Raw genomic sequence first — 13,242 nt, 5'->3', positions numbered from 1 at the left:
TTCCCTAGAAAGTCTGTCTCTCTTGATCCTTATAACAATGAAAAAAACAGAAACAAAGTAAAAAATGATGCAGGCAATGGAGAGCGATATAGGTTCCACAGAAGACAGTCAGATTATATTCCCTAAATTTTCTCATTTAAATGCTGATACTTATGCTATCACATCTGTCTGGGACACCATTACCTCATTCTTTGTTAAGAGAAATCCTTTTATATGTCACCTTTTCCAAGAATCCAGACTTGACTCTACATCTTTTCTTCTCACTAAACTCTTGCTTTTGGTTTGTGCCTCTGTTACGAAGTTTATCATATACTGTCCAGGTTTGCAGTGTTTTAGGCACATACCATACGTCCCCTGGTAGACTGTACTTTTCTTTGGGGCAATAAACATATTTCCCCAAATAGAAAATACTTCGTTCATCTTTCTATCCTCATTTTTGTACCTCACGCACTGGAACTGCTCAATTAAACCCTGTTGAATAAATAAATTAGTGAAAGGGTAGAGATGCAAGATCAGGTTATGAATGACCACAGACAGCCTTCTTCCTGAGCTGATCAGTATATTTAGATAGAATGCTTAGCTGAGCACCAGGCAGAATGGAACCTGAGTATTACCTTCAGCTGCTCAATGCTCAGTGTAAGAGATGAACTTGCCATGCTCCTTTTTTTTTTTTAACATCTTTATTGGAGTATAATTGCTTTACAATGGTGCATTAGTTTCTGCTTCATAACAAAGTGTATCAGTTATACATATACATATGTTCCCATATCTCTTCCCTCTTGCGTCTCTCCCTTGCTCCCTCCCTCCCTATCCCACCCCTCCAGGCGGTCACAAAGCACGGAGCTGATCTCCCTGTGCTATGCGGCTGCTTCCCACTAGCTATCTGTTTTACGTTGTTCTGTGTCTTTATTCCCGTCTTACCCCTAGGTTCTTCACGACCTTTTTTTTTTTAGATTCCATATATATGTGTTAGCATATGGTATTTGTTTTTCTCTATCTGACTTACTTCACTCTGTATGACAGAGTCTAGGTCCATCCACCTCACTACAAATAATTTCATTTCCTTTTGTGGCTGCCATGATCCTTTCTAAGGCTAAAGTCTCCACTTGTGAATTGTATTCTAACCCTCCTTGTTAATTAAGAAAATCGCTCCAGCAATTCTCTCTTTTCTCTCCTGCATCATCAAAATTATCCCTCTATCAGATGATTGCCATTCACATGTAAACATGCTCTGATTTTCACCATATTTCTTATAAAGAAAAAAACAAAAGTCATCTTGACCTTACATCCTTCTCCGGTCACTCTCTCATATCTCCATTGCCCATTACAATAAAACTTCTTGGAATTCTTGTCCCTACTCTCTATCATCAATATCCTATGTTCCTTTTGCACGTACTCTGGTCAGCCTTTTGCCTTCACTTCTTTACCAAAGTGTTCTTGCTAAGGTCACCCATGACCTCCCTGATGTGAAGCCCAGTGGTTCATTCCTGGTCCTGGTCTATCTTTCCTATCAGCAGCATTTAATATCCATGATTCCTCTCCTCTCACCTGGCTTCCAGAGTGCTGCACTCTCCTAGTTTACTTCCTAATTCACCGGCAGTTCCTTGTCCTGCCCTTTTGCTGGTTCTTCCTCATGGTCCTGCAACTCTAGAGTAACTGTGACATGACACTCAAACCTCTTCTCTTTTCATCTCTATTCACTTCCTACATGAAGTCCTCCAGCCTCATGACTTTAAATACAGTCTATATACTATGGGCTACCAAATAGATACCTCTAATATGGACCTCTTCTCTGAGTCTAGCTGCCTATTCAGCGTTTAATCTTGGACGTCCACAGGGCATCCTAAACTTAACATGCCTCGGTTCTCAACCCTGACCTGATTGTCCTTTCACACTTGTTTCCTCCCCTCCCCACAAGTGATTCTCCTCAACTTAGTAAATGGTAATTTTATTCTTACATTTTCTCAGATAAAAACCTCAGTGTCATCATTGAAGCTCTTCCTTTCATATTCCATAACCAATTAATCATCCAATCCTACCAGCTCTACCTTCATCCTACACCCTGATTTCCACCATTGCTCATCACCTTTATCTCTACATGTCTGGTTTAAGGTGGCCATCGTCTATGGTGTCACTTCACTGCTTTCACCCTTCTCCCCCACCCCCCACACTCTAGTCTCAAGCAAGCCACCAGGAGAATCCTTTTATTTGAATTTTCATAGTTTAATTTTTTATATAGCAAAATTAAGCAATGAGATGAATGTACAAAATTAAGCAGTATATTAACCCTTAACTGATAATGAAAATCGTGAGTCAAGATTCTAGTTCTTAGATAATAACACTGTAATAACTCTATAACATTAACACTTGGCTATTATCAGGTTACAATTTTTTTTTTTTGCTTTCCCTCTAGGAGAATCCTTTTAAAAGCACAAATAAGATCATATAACTCCTTTGGCAATGGCTTTCCATCTCAGAATAAAAGCTAAAGTTCTTATAATAGCCTACCAAATGGTCAGCCACACTGGCCTTTTTATGGTTCCTCCAGAGGGCCAGCACAGCCCTGCCTCAGGGCTTTTGTCCTTGCTGTTCCCTCTGCATGGAATGTTCCTCCACTGGGTTTCCCTGTGGTTCACACTTCCACTTCTGTCAAGTATCTTTTCAAAAGTCGTCTTATCAAGGACACTATTTCTAACCAACCTATTTAAAAGCATTTCTTACTCCTGTTTCCCTTTTTCTTTCTCTCCACTAACATATATCACCATCTGACACGCTATACATACATACATACATACATACATACATATATATATATATATATATATATAAAATGTTTGTCTTTGTCTCTCTTTTATAAAAGTATATTTATGTATTTATTTTTGGCTGTGTTGGGCCTTCATTCTGCACGTAGACTTTCTCTTGTTGCAGCGAACGAGTGTTACTCTTTGTTGCGGTGCGTAGGCTTCCCATTGCAGTGGCTTCTCTTGTTGCGGATCACGAGCTCTAGGCACGCGGGCTTCAGGAGTTGCAGCATGCAGGATCAGTAGTTGTGGCATATGAGCTTAGTTGCTCCGTGACATGTGGGATCTTCCCAGACGAGGGCTTGAATCCGTGTCTCCTGCATTGGCAGGCAGATTCTTTTTATTGTTTGTTTGTTTAACATCTTTATTGGAGTATAATTGATTTACAATGGTGTGTTAGTTTCTGCTTTATAACCAAGAGAATCAGCTATACATATACATATATCCCCATATCTCCTCCCTCTTGTGTCTCCCTCCCACTCTCCCTATCCCACCCCTCTAGGTGGTCACAAAGCACAAAGCTGATCTCCCTGTGCTATGCTGCTCTTCCCACTAGCTATCTATTTACATTTGGTAGTGTATATATGTCCATGCCACTCTCTCACTTCGTCCCAGCTTACCCTTCCCCCTCCCCATGTCCTCAAGTCCATTCTCTACATGGCAGACAGATTCTTAACCACTGCGCCACCGGGGAAGCTCCATACTACATATTTTATGTAGTCAATATTTCCTGTCTGTTTGCTCATCACTAGATACTAAATCTCATAAGAGTGAAATTGTTGTCTGCTTTTTTTTCACTGCTGAATCCTTTCCTAGAATCAGTGTCTGCCACAAAGACAGTGCTCAATAAATATTTGCTGTTCTTCTGTAAGCAAAGCAATAATATTAACCAACGGCTGCAATCTTTAAGACTCGTGTTTTTCTCTAGGGCTGTGAGTGGCCATGCTAGTGAAGGGAAGGTGATCTTGAAAAGTTGACAATGGGTTATGAGAGAGGAATTAAGGGCAATTACAAAAAAGAATCAGCAGTTTCTAAAGTAATATAAAGTACTATAGGGTATATATAAAGAATATAAAGGAATACAAAGTAATATAAAGAATTCTTTTTTCAAGGCTTGGTATCTCACTTTTTCCTTGTCTGCTCTTCTCTCAATACTGTGCCCAATACTGGGGGCCCATCTTCAATCTCCAAATGATACAATTTAGCCAGTGTATGGGATTTGGGAACTAGTGGGGAGCAATTTGTTTTCTTAAGAGAAGATGATTAACACACGCAGACATTAGCGCGAATGTTACTCATTTGTATGTTATTTATTTTAAATTTTGAGGGCTTGTGGGCTATCTTGCTTGGCACTCTGCTTAGCAGTGTGATGGACAGAGACAATACAGACCCTGCTGTCTCTATCTTTCTCGCTGTCAGCTAATCCCCATGAGGAAGTAGTGGAAGGGGGGCAGGTCCAAGGTCTGTGGGCATTTGGGTGTGTGAGACAAGAAAATGACGGTGGGATGGAGAACAATGCGCATAGGAGCGAAGCAGAATCCTGAAATCCCTTACCTTTCAAGGCCTTGGGGTTTTGCCAAAATGTAGGTTTTGCAGGGAAATAGGCAGCTCTAAACCTAGAAAGACATGTTGTTGAAATTAGAGAAAAAAGACAAACTTATGAGGAAAGCTACTGGATGGAAGGCTGGAATGGTTTCTGTGGGGAGTGGTGAGCCCCCGTGTGTGCCCACATCCATGCTGGCCTTCATTTATCAGAGTAGTACGCACATGGCCACATGGCCAGAGTGTTCTAACAAACTGCACCAGATGTTACTAATAAAGGCGGGCCCTCCTCTATACATACCAGCATTGGCACAATATTTTCTATGTTCCCAGCTCTTGTGGAGGCGTTGTTGACAGTTTGATGGCCTGAGGACTCACTGTGGGTTTGACTGTGTTTCAATCATGGAAACCCCAAACTGAAAGGTAGGCAGAGCATTAATAAGAGTTAACTATCTGTCTGGACTGAAAAATATAATATTGGTGCCTCAGGTAGGACATCCCAAGAAAAATCGTTTTACATAAGAAAAGTCCCAGAGGCAGAGGTATAAAGCTTCCTGTCTTATTTCAGGTTCAGAATATATGAGATGTAGATCATACATTCTCTAGTGCAGATTAACTATGAGGGAGGGAAGTCAGGGAGGGTGGGGGGAAAGTCAATGATAAAACCAATGTGGCAACATGGACTAGGCCATCTCCAAGAACACTTGGCACTTGTACATATTAACTGTCATTGCAGTAATAATGATGAAATAACAGTAGCCATTCATTTAGTGACTATGTTTTGCTGAGTGCCCTCTCTCTCGTACACTATATATATATATATATATATATGTATATGCATATGTATATAATATACCCATAAATACATATTGACAATTTTTCCTCTTGGAAAAATATGTGACAGATATTAGAAGCCCCTCCATTTGCCTTACAACATTCATTTCTGGGACTTCCCTGGTAGCTCAGTGGTTAAGAATCTGCCTACCAATGCAGAGGACAGGGGTTTGATCCCTGGACCAGGAAGATCCCACATGCTGTGGAGCAATGAAGCCCGTGGGCCACAACTACTGAGCCTGCACGCTAGAGCCCATGGACCATAACTACTGAGCCCACGTGCCACTACTACTGAAGCCCGCGAGCCTAGAGCCTGTGCTCTGAAACAAGAGAAGCCACTGCAATGAGAGGCCCGCACACTGCAACGAACAGTAGCCCCTGCTCGCCACAACTAGAGAAAGCCTGCATGCAGCAATGAAGACCCAATGCAGCCAAGGAAAAAAAAAAACATTCATTGCTTTCTCTCGGTTTTCCTTCCCTCTTTTTCCCTACCCCAAAATCCTCTTCAGATGTTGATCACTCTCCTTTCCCTTCCCTACCAGGTTGCAGCCTCATTCTGGCTGAGCGCCTTGTGGTTAGAACTATGGCGCCACCATGTCTCACATCAACCAGAAGGGTGACAATAGCGAGTTTAAACCTTTAGATTCTTCTGTCCTCTGTAGGACTGAGCTTGGGGCTTGCAAGTCTTCAGCATGGAGTAGTTGTAAAACCAAAACAAAAAGCCAAGAACAAAGCTTTCTTCTGCTAATATTACTATCTCTGAGGGTATAACTTGCTACCAGAGGTAAGAGGGGAAAAAGAGTGAGGGGGCTAATAGGTCTTGCTTGGAGCACATTATTTTCTTTATTTTATACATGAGAAAGCACATTTCAGAATAATTAAACTGGGGACTCATAAGTGGGGGAAATGTGTTTTGAATTTGGAGTTCTTGGACTTAAAAGTTCAGAGATCATATGCCATGTACTTTCTCTTGGCTTCTATTTCCTTTTTTCATCTCAGAGGTCTTTCAAAATTCTGTGTGAATGAACCAGTCTGACCCTTCTACTACCAGTGTCTCTGCAGGTCCCAGATGCTTAAGTTGTTGCTAAATGGATGTGGCAGGGGGGCAGTGAGGAAAGGCAGCTCTGTGTGGGGTGAGGGGAACCACATAGAGCACAGGGAGACACAAGTCTATCTATAACGTAGCGGGAAGAAAAACAAGACCTATAAACTGAGAAGGTGATTGCATCAGCTCTTTCTAGCTAGAGCTAGGTTAGGTTTTCCCAGCAGAGACCTTAGGTCCCATTTCATGATTCCCAGCACCGCCCCAGCAAAGCATGTGGTTAGGCCACCAGCTGGAGAAGACAGCAGACCTTGTCTCAGGCAATGGGCTGTCCTATGGGACCTGGGCTCTGTCCTCCTCTTCTTTGCTCCTGGGAGACTTGGTGGCTGTCCCTACGGTAATGATCTTCTCACACTCACATCCCTTCCTTTCCAACTCATCCTTCCTTCCCTTCATCTGCCTCCAAAATCCCCCTGCCCTGATGTGGGAATTAATAAAAGACCCCAAACTTCTGGGCAAAGATACCTCACTCCACTCTTCTTCTGCTCCGCCACTAACATTCCATGGTTGTGAGCAGAAGGGAACTGTCTGCATCTCAACACTCTATGGAATGAGGATTGGAGGCCAATTTGGAGAGGATGTTGGAGCCCACAGGGAAAATATCCATAAGCCTCAGGGCAATTGTGCATCAATTGTGTTCTTTTCATTGGGAACACATACAATTCTTTATACTCGCTTGTGCTCCAGTTTTCCTCTTAAGTTGTCTACTAATGAATGGAATTGCCATGACAAGGATACAGAGTGCATTTGATACTTCCAGGTCAGCTATTTGGACAACTAACAGCTGATGCAAAGGCACAACTTATCAGTTACTAGGCTGCCTCAAGTCTGTAAAGGAAAGATATGAAACGAAGACACAAAACCAACCGAGACCCTTGAGAATTGTCAGGAGACAGAGGAAGAGGAGGAACTGAGTGCTTAGAGTAGAAAATAAACTACGTACTGAAGAACTCAAATGAAAAAATCAGTATCCAGCTGGTGATGTGGATAACGTGCGGGCTGCTTTTGTATTCACAGCCTTTTATAACGGAGTCCGTATTAACTTATATTTACAGTCTAAGATCTATTGTGCTGATCAGGGCAGTGGGTCAAAGGAAGAATCTTTAAAAGCCTGGAGGTTAAATTTCTTTACCTCATAAAACACTAAATCAGAGAAAAGAAAGAGGGAAGAAAATAGAATTAGTACGGGAGGGCTGGAATAGTGCGAGGAAGTTTGGGGGGAAATTTAAGAGAAAAATTAGAGGGTGGGTAGCAGTAGCAGAATAAGTTGCCCTAGATAACAGCCCTGCTGGGTGCAAAGAAGAGAAAAATGAATGAAGAGAATCTTCAGGATGCTGGTCCAGAAGCACATAGTGGAATTGTCCCTTTGGGGCTTCTTTAAGAATCTTAAAACCATTGCTTTTCAAGGTCCTTTTATTATTATTATTATCATCGTTGTTGTTGTTGTTATGTGACACTATGTGAAGATTGGCATGAGGGAATCGACTTTATTTGGCTACCTACACTTAAAGAACTTCACAAGTGGTAGACGGCTCATGTGATATTCAAAACCACAAATCCCTTTGGTTTCATTACCACGTATCTAGTTTTTAGAAAAAAAAAATCAAATGTATATATTTTAAACTTTTTGTTTCAAAGTGTTCTTTGTAAGTCTTCACAATAGTGATTTCATTAAGATAGTTACTTTATAAAGCATTGCAGATGTCATAATTGTTAACATAATTCACCAGACTCTAGTTAATGGGTACAGTTCACTGAGCTCATTTTATATGGGAAAGGAAATGCCCAAACTGAGTAAAGTAATCCCATCACAGCCTAGCAGAACAAAGGAGATGCTGTTTTCCAGACACTTCAATCAGGCAAAGAAAGAGATACAGAGTTTCTCTCCTCCAGCTGAAGTGCTCCATCAGTAGAAATATTCTGATAAATAAAAATGAGACAGTCAAGACCTAGTGACACTCAAGAGATTCCACAACTGGTAACGCAGTAATGCTTCACCTTCTTTAGCTTCGAAGTTGGAGGATTTTTGTTATTTAATTTTTAAGTATCAAACGTGTGTTTTTTTCAGCAGCAGCATCTTCACTCTGAAATAAGCTGTCTTCTACACAATGTGATTTTTTAACATCCTCAAGCTCAATTTTAATACTAGGCGCACACCACATGACCTTTCTGAAAACTGCTTTTCTTCACAAGTTATGAAGAAGCTCATGGAGGCATGGTTAAGGCAGAACGGTGGTGGTAAATACTATATAATCTTTGGTCGTATTGCAACCTTTATTTCCAATTTAGTGATCCTGCTGCTATGGAGTCAGATAGCGACAATGACAACTACATTAGGATTTATTTTTAAACTGGGACTTAGAAGCAACCGAGCTTCCAGATTTTAACTCCTCGGCAGCAAGATCCAACTTCCTCATTCTCACACTGGCCCCTACTGGTCAAAGGGTTAAATAGCCAGCACAAATGGTACTGTACCATACTGCCCTTCCAATTGCAGCATTTGGCAGAACTGAAAGGAAAGGAAGTTGTGTTACACATTGAAGGGATTGCACAAAACACAAAAAGACACCAGGAGAAGATGAAAACATCATGTGAGGGCGTCGGAGCCCTGTACACATCCTTCATCACATCATCCTGGTACTCGCCAGGCTGGCTTGAATCCATCTCCAGGAACCACATTTTGCTTCTTTCTCCTCCTCTTGCTTCTGTTTGTCATTGCAAGGCACGGTCAATGAATTGGTCATCTTTTTCAAGTCATCAATTTCCAAAGAAAAACACACCTCTGTATCTAAGGATTCCCAAAACCTGCATGATATAGTGGCTTTTCATATTGTGTAATTTTATATTTTAGTAACTTTTCAAAACAATTGAAGTCATCTCTTGAAAATGGGCTCAGAGCATGGATTCTATAAGCTCTATTTGTTAACACCAAATGTTTCTTTGGCTAATTTGAGGTCTGACTCTTCTTGTCATTTGTTTAGCCTAGCCCCGGTTTATCTTTTAATTGTTCTCTGGTGTTAGAGCTTTAGGTTCTTCTAAACTCTTTTTATTTTTTCCTGTTGCTGTCCTTTCTTTTTGATTTTTTTTCTCTTTTTTCTTTTCTGAAAAGTTTATTTCTGGTTTTATTTCTTTTTCTTTCCTTTCCCATCGTCACTGTCACCCCATTTATCCTTGATAGCCATACACCTGCCTTCCCAGCTGTCCCCACCAGGATACTGCCAGTCCCCAACATCCACATAGGACTCCATGTAAAGCATATCTGCATCCAAACTGGAGGTTCCAACGTCCCCCTCCAACTCAGGATGCCAACTGCGAGCCCATGTTTTTACCTGTACTTCTGATGGACTGGCTATAAATCAGAGGTTCCCATGACCCCTTCCTTGGGTTCGATTAATTTGCTAGAGTGACTCACAGAACTCAGGAAACTTGTTTACTCACTAAATTACCAGTTTATTACAGAGGGTTTTTATAGTGGCTTCATTATGTAGGCACAATGGATGAAATCATTGGCCAGTGGTGATAGAACTTAATCTCCAGCCCCTCTCCCCTCCTCAGAGGTTGGGGTGTGGGTGGAGTGGATGGAATGGGCCTGAAAGTTCCAAACCTCTAATCACAAGTTTTGCTCCACTGGTTGACCAGGCTGCATCCTTAGGTGCAGTCCAAAAGTCACCTCATTAACATAACAAAAGACACCTTAAGCTCTCAACATTTACGAGACTGCAAGCATTTTAGGAGCTCTGTGCCAGAAATGAGGATGAAAACCAAATACGTATTTCTTATTATAAGTCTATATCACAGGCTGAAACTGAAGAGGGTCTTGGCCAGACAGGCCTCTTGGCACCTGTACCAATGGCAGGTCATGCTCAGGATCTTTCATGTAGCAAAGTAGCTGGTAGAAAAGCAAGCAAGAAAGATAAGGCTGAACTATGCAATATATCTAATGTCACAGTGGGGTTTACATTTGGCAGAGTTCTAAGAGACATAAATCCCAAGGGAGAAGGAAGGAAGGTAGATGAAAGGATAGTCAGGAACAGAAGGGAGACTTGGGCAATAGAACATTCTGAGTGCCAGTACAGCAAGGCCTCTGGTTGAAGCAGAAACCCATTGCAGAGCCTGAAGATCCCTGGGTCCCTGGGAAAGAATAAGAATTTTTGATAAAGGATACCTGGTGATAAGATGAATGAGGGGGTGATTCATTTGAACTCCCATCAACAGGCATTTATTGAGTTCTTCCCTGTTTGAAGACCACACTTATAACAAAATGACATATATGTAACCCTTTGACACTTATAAAAAAATGACATAACAAAATGACTCCTGTATGAGCCATGTTCTTAAAGAGGCTATAATATAGGAGGAGAACCAGCAACCCTACAAGAATTAAGTCAGAGACTACGATCAGTGTTGAAACAAAAGTGACACACATGACCAAGTACTAGGTGATAACAAAGAAATGTGTTATTTCTTAGGAAAGCACAGACTTCTGGTTGACAGGTAAAGATCAAATGACTGTGCTTTCACAATAGCCATTACTCTGGCAAAACCCATTTTGAAAGAAAGGTCAAGACTTAAGAAAAGGCCGTATTCACTGAACGTGGAAACAGATGTAATTCCTCCCCAATGGCTGCTACCCTTGCTGGTTGCCTCTGCCACACACGCGCACACACACACACACACACACACACACACACACACACACACACACAGCTCTCTTAATCTATCATACGGGTTTACAAAATCTGCCAGGCAGTTTTCTGAGTACCTAGTATGTGGAGGCATATGATGGGAAGGATGAGAAGGGGAAGGAGGGCAAAGAATAAATGCCCCAGAGTCTGACCACAATCCAAAAGAAGCAGATGCCTGAGAGAGAGAGACAGAGACTAGGTCGAGGGGCCTAAGCTACAGAGGCAGCATTTGTGCTCTCGCTGACTGCGCACGCCTGTAAAAAGTGCCATGACCACCCTTCTGGGTTTAGAGCTGAATGTCTTGTTTGAAAATGGGAAGAAGGGTGAAGAGAGGACTGATAAGAGTCTGCTCTCCTACTTGGAAGGTCTGTGGGTTCCTGAAGCTAAGAGGGAATTAAAAATGTAAATTAGACTACAGAGTCATTTATCTCAAGCTGTGAGGAGTGCAACTCTGGGCAACAACATTGAAAAAGTATCCTCCACTGAAAAAGAAAGCCCCAGCCAATGCATCTTCCGTGCTAGCCTGAAAGAAGGAACAAACGAGATGGTCCTGTGTTTAAAGGCTTTACAAGGAGGTCTAGTCTTCCCGACAGCTGATAGGAGGGAGTGAGGTCCCAGTGGGAGGTGGGGCAGGCAGAAAATGACTGTAATCCTGACCCCCATTTAGAGGTGTTTAGACCAGTGATTGGCGGCTGTGACCAGAACCTCCCTGATAAGGAAGAGAGGTATCCCTGGGACTTGGGGCTCTGAATATGTATGCCCCAGGTTTCTTTGTGCGGCTGATATCTAGCTGGATATTTATTCTTCTAGATTACACATTCTGACGCTGAGGAACAAAGGGCTGGTAAGAGCTGCTCTCTGGTGTTTAATAATTTGAAGGAATTTACATTTCAATGCAGCCTTGTGCTACATTTCTCATACAACCTCTCCCCCTTCTCCCTACTTGCCTTTCCCTCCCCGTAATTTCTTCTGATGGAAAGAATGGACCACTCTCCCAGTCTGGGAAAGGAGGTGGGGAGAAGGGAAGAAGGAGAAAACCATGAAGACCTCATTGGAGGGAGGAGATTTATTGATATTCCATTTAGAATTTATTCCCTCAGAATCCTGTTTATTTTATTTATGTTTATAAATCATACATTCCCAAGTACAATGAAATTGCCTAAAAACCCAGAAGGTTACTTGGTGTTCTTTGTGATTTGACAGTGGAAACAGAGGGAGAAAATGAGTAAGAAGTGAAGGTATGGGAGGGGGTAGGGAGAGGACTGGGTAGCTCTGGAGAAAACATTTCCCAAGGAATCGCACATGTCTGTTCAGCTTGCTCTGTGATGGAGTGCGATCCAAATGGTCTCCTCTGTCCTTCCATCACTGGAAGCACTGTTCCTCCTCTCAGGAGAGGGGATTCATTGTCAGGTAATTAACCATCAGCATTACAGAAAGTATTTCACCAGGCAGAAGTGTGAAAACACATTTACACCTCATGTAAATGGGATAGAATTTACTGTTTGAGTGAAGCCAGAGGAGTCATCGAGTGACAAAGATAAAGTTATCCATGGTTAGGATTCCAAGATCCTAAGAGCTTACATTCTGCTTCTGCAATGAGTCACCCTCTCTCCCTTCATGTGGCTGCCCCAGAGTATATAGTGACCTGTGGGCCACAGGGAGCTTTGGGTATAGCTTGGTGGACATGGCAGCCCAGCTAAGACCCTACACAGGTAAATTAAGGGTTTTGCTCTGCTCTTGTTAGTGTGGTTATTCAACAATCTTGAAGACATGCCTAATCTCCACTGTAAGGCACTGTTTCTGTCTCCAGGGTACTGATCTATGAGTACAGGGTGGTAATACAGGGTGATTATAGTAACAGAGGGGGCATGTCCAGGAGGCCACGGGAGCCAGAAAGAGACCATCCCAGACACTTCATGGAGGAAGTAAAATGACAAAGGTCTAGAGAATGAAGAGAGGCTTGTTAAGCGGAGAGGACTGGCAAATGCAAGTGCACCGAGGGCTGAGGGTAGTTTTGCTTTGCACGCTGCATGGTTTGGTAGGTAGAAGAGAGTGGCTAGATGAGGTTATCTCAGGAGGGCAGGTTTGTGAATGTATCACAAAAAATAACTGGATTTTCTTTAGTAAATGGTAAGATTTTATAAGAATGAAAAAAGTGGCAATCTATGGATGGGGTGGGTAGAAAAAAAGAATGGAGAAAAGGAAAAATGATCCCTATACTCCAGGATGAAAGTATGGAAATAGTTAATGGAAGCCCTCTTTTTTTTTTTTTTTATGG

At 42.0% G+C, this 13,242-nt stretch overlaps 1 pseudogene; it reads right to left on the bottom strand.

Annotated features, from left to right (window-relative positions):
- Positions 1–8,903: 8,903 nt before the first annotated feature.
- On the bottom strand, positions 8,904–9,536 carry LOC103086822 (eukaryotic translation initiation factor 3 subunit J pseudogene; annotated as a pseudogene).
- Between the last annotated feature and the right edge of the window lie 3,706 nt (positions 9,537–13,242).

Source organism: Lipotes vexillifer, unplaced genomic scaffold (assembly GCF_000442215.2).
Source record: "Lipotes vexillifer unplaced genomic scaffold, Lipotes_vexillifer_v1.1 scaffold1048, whole genome shotgun sequence".
Taxonomy (NCBI): domain Eukaryota; kingdom Metazoa; phylum Chordata; class Mammalia; order Artiodactyla; family Lipotidae; genus Lipotes; species Lipotes vexillifer.
This window is presented reverse-complemented; position numbering and strand designations above follow the sequence as displayed.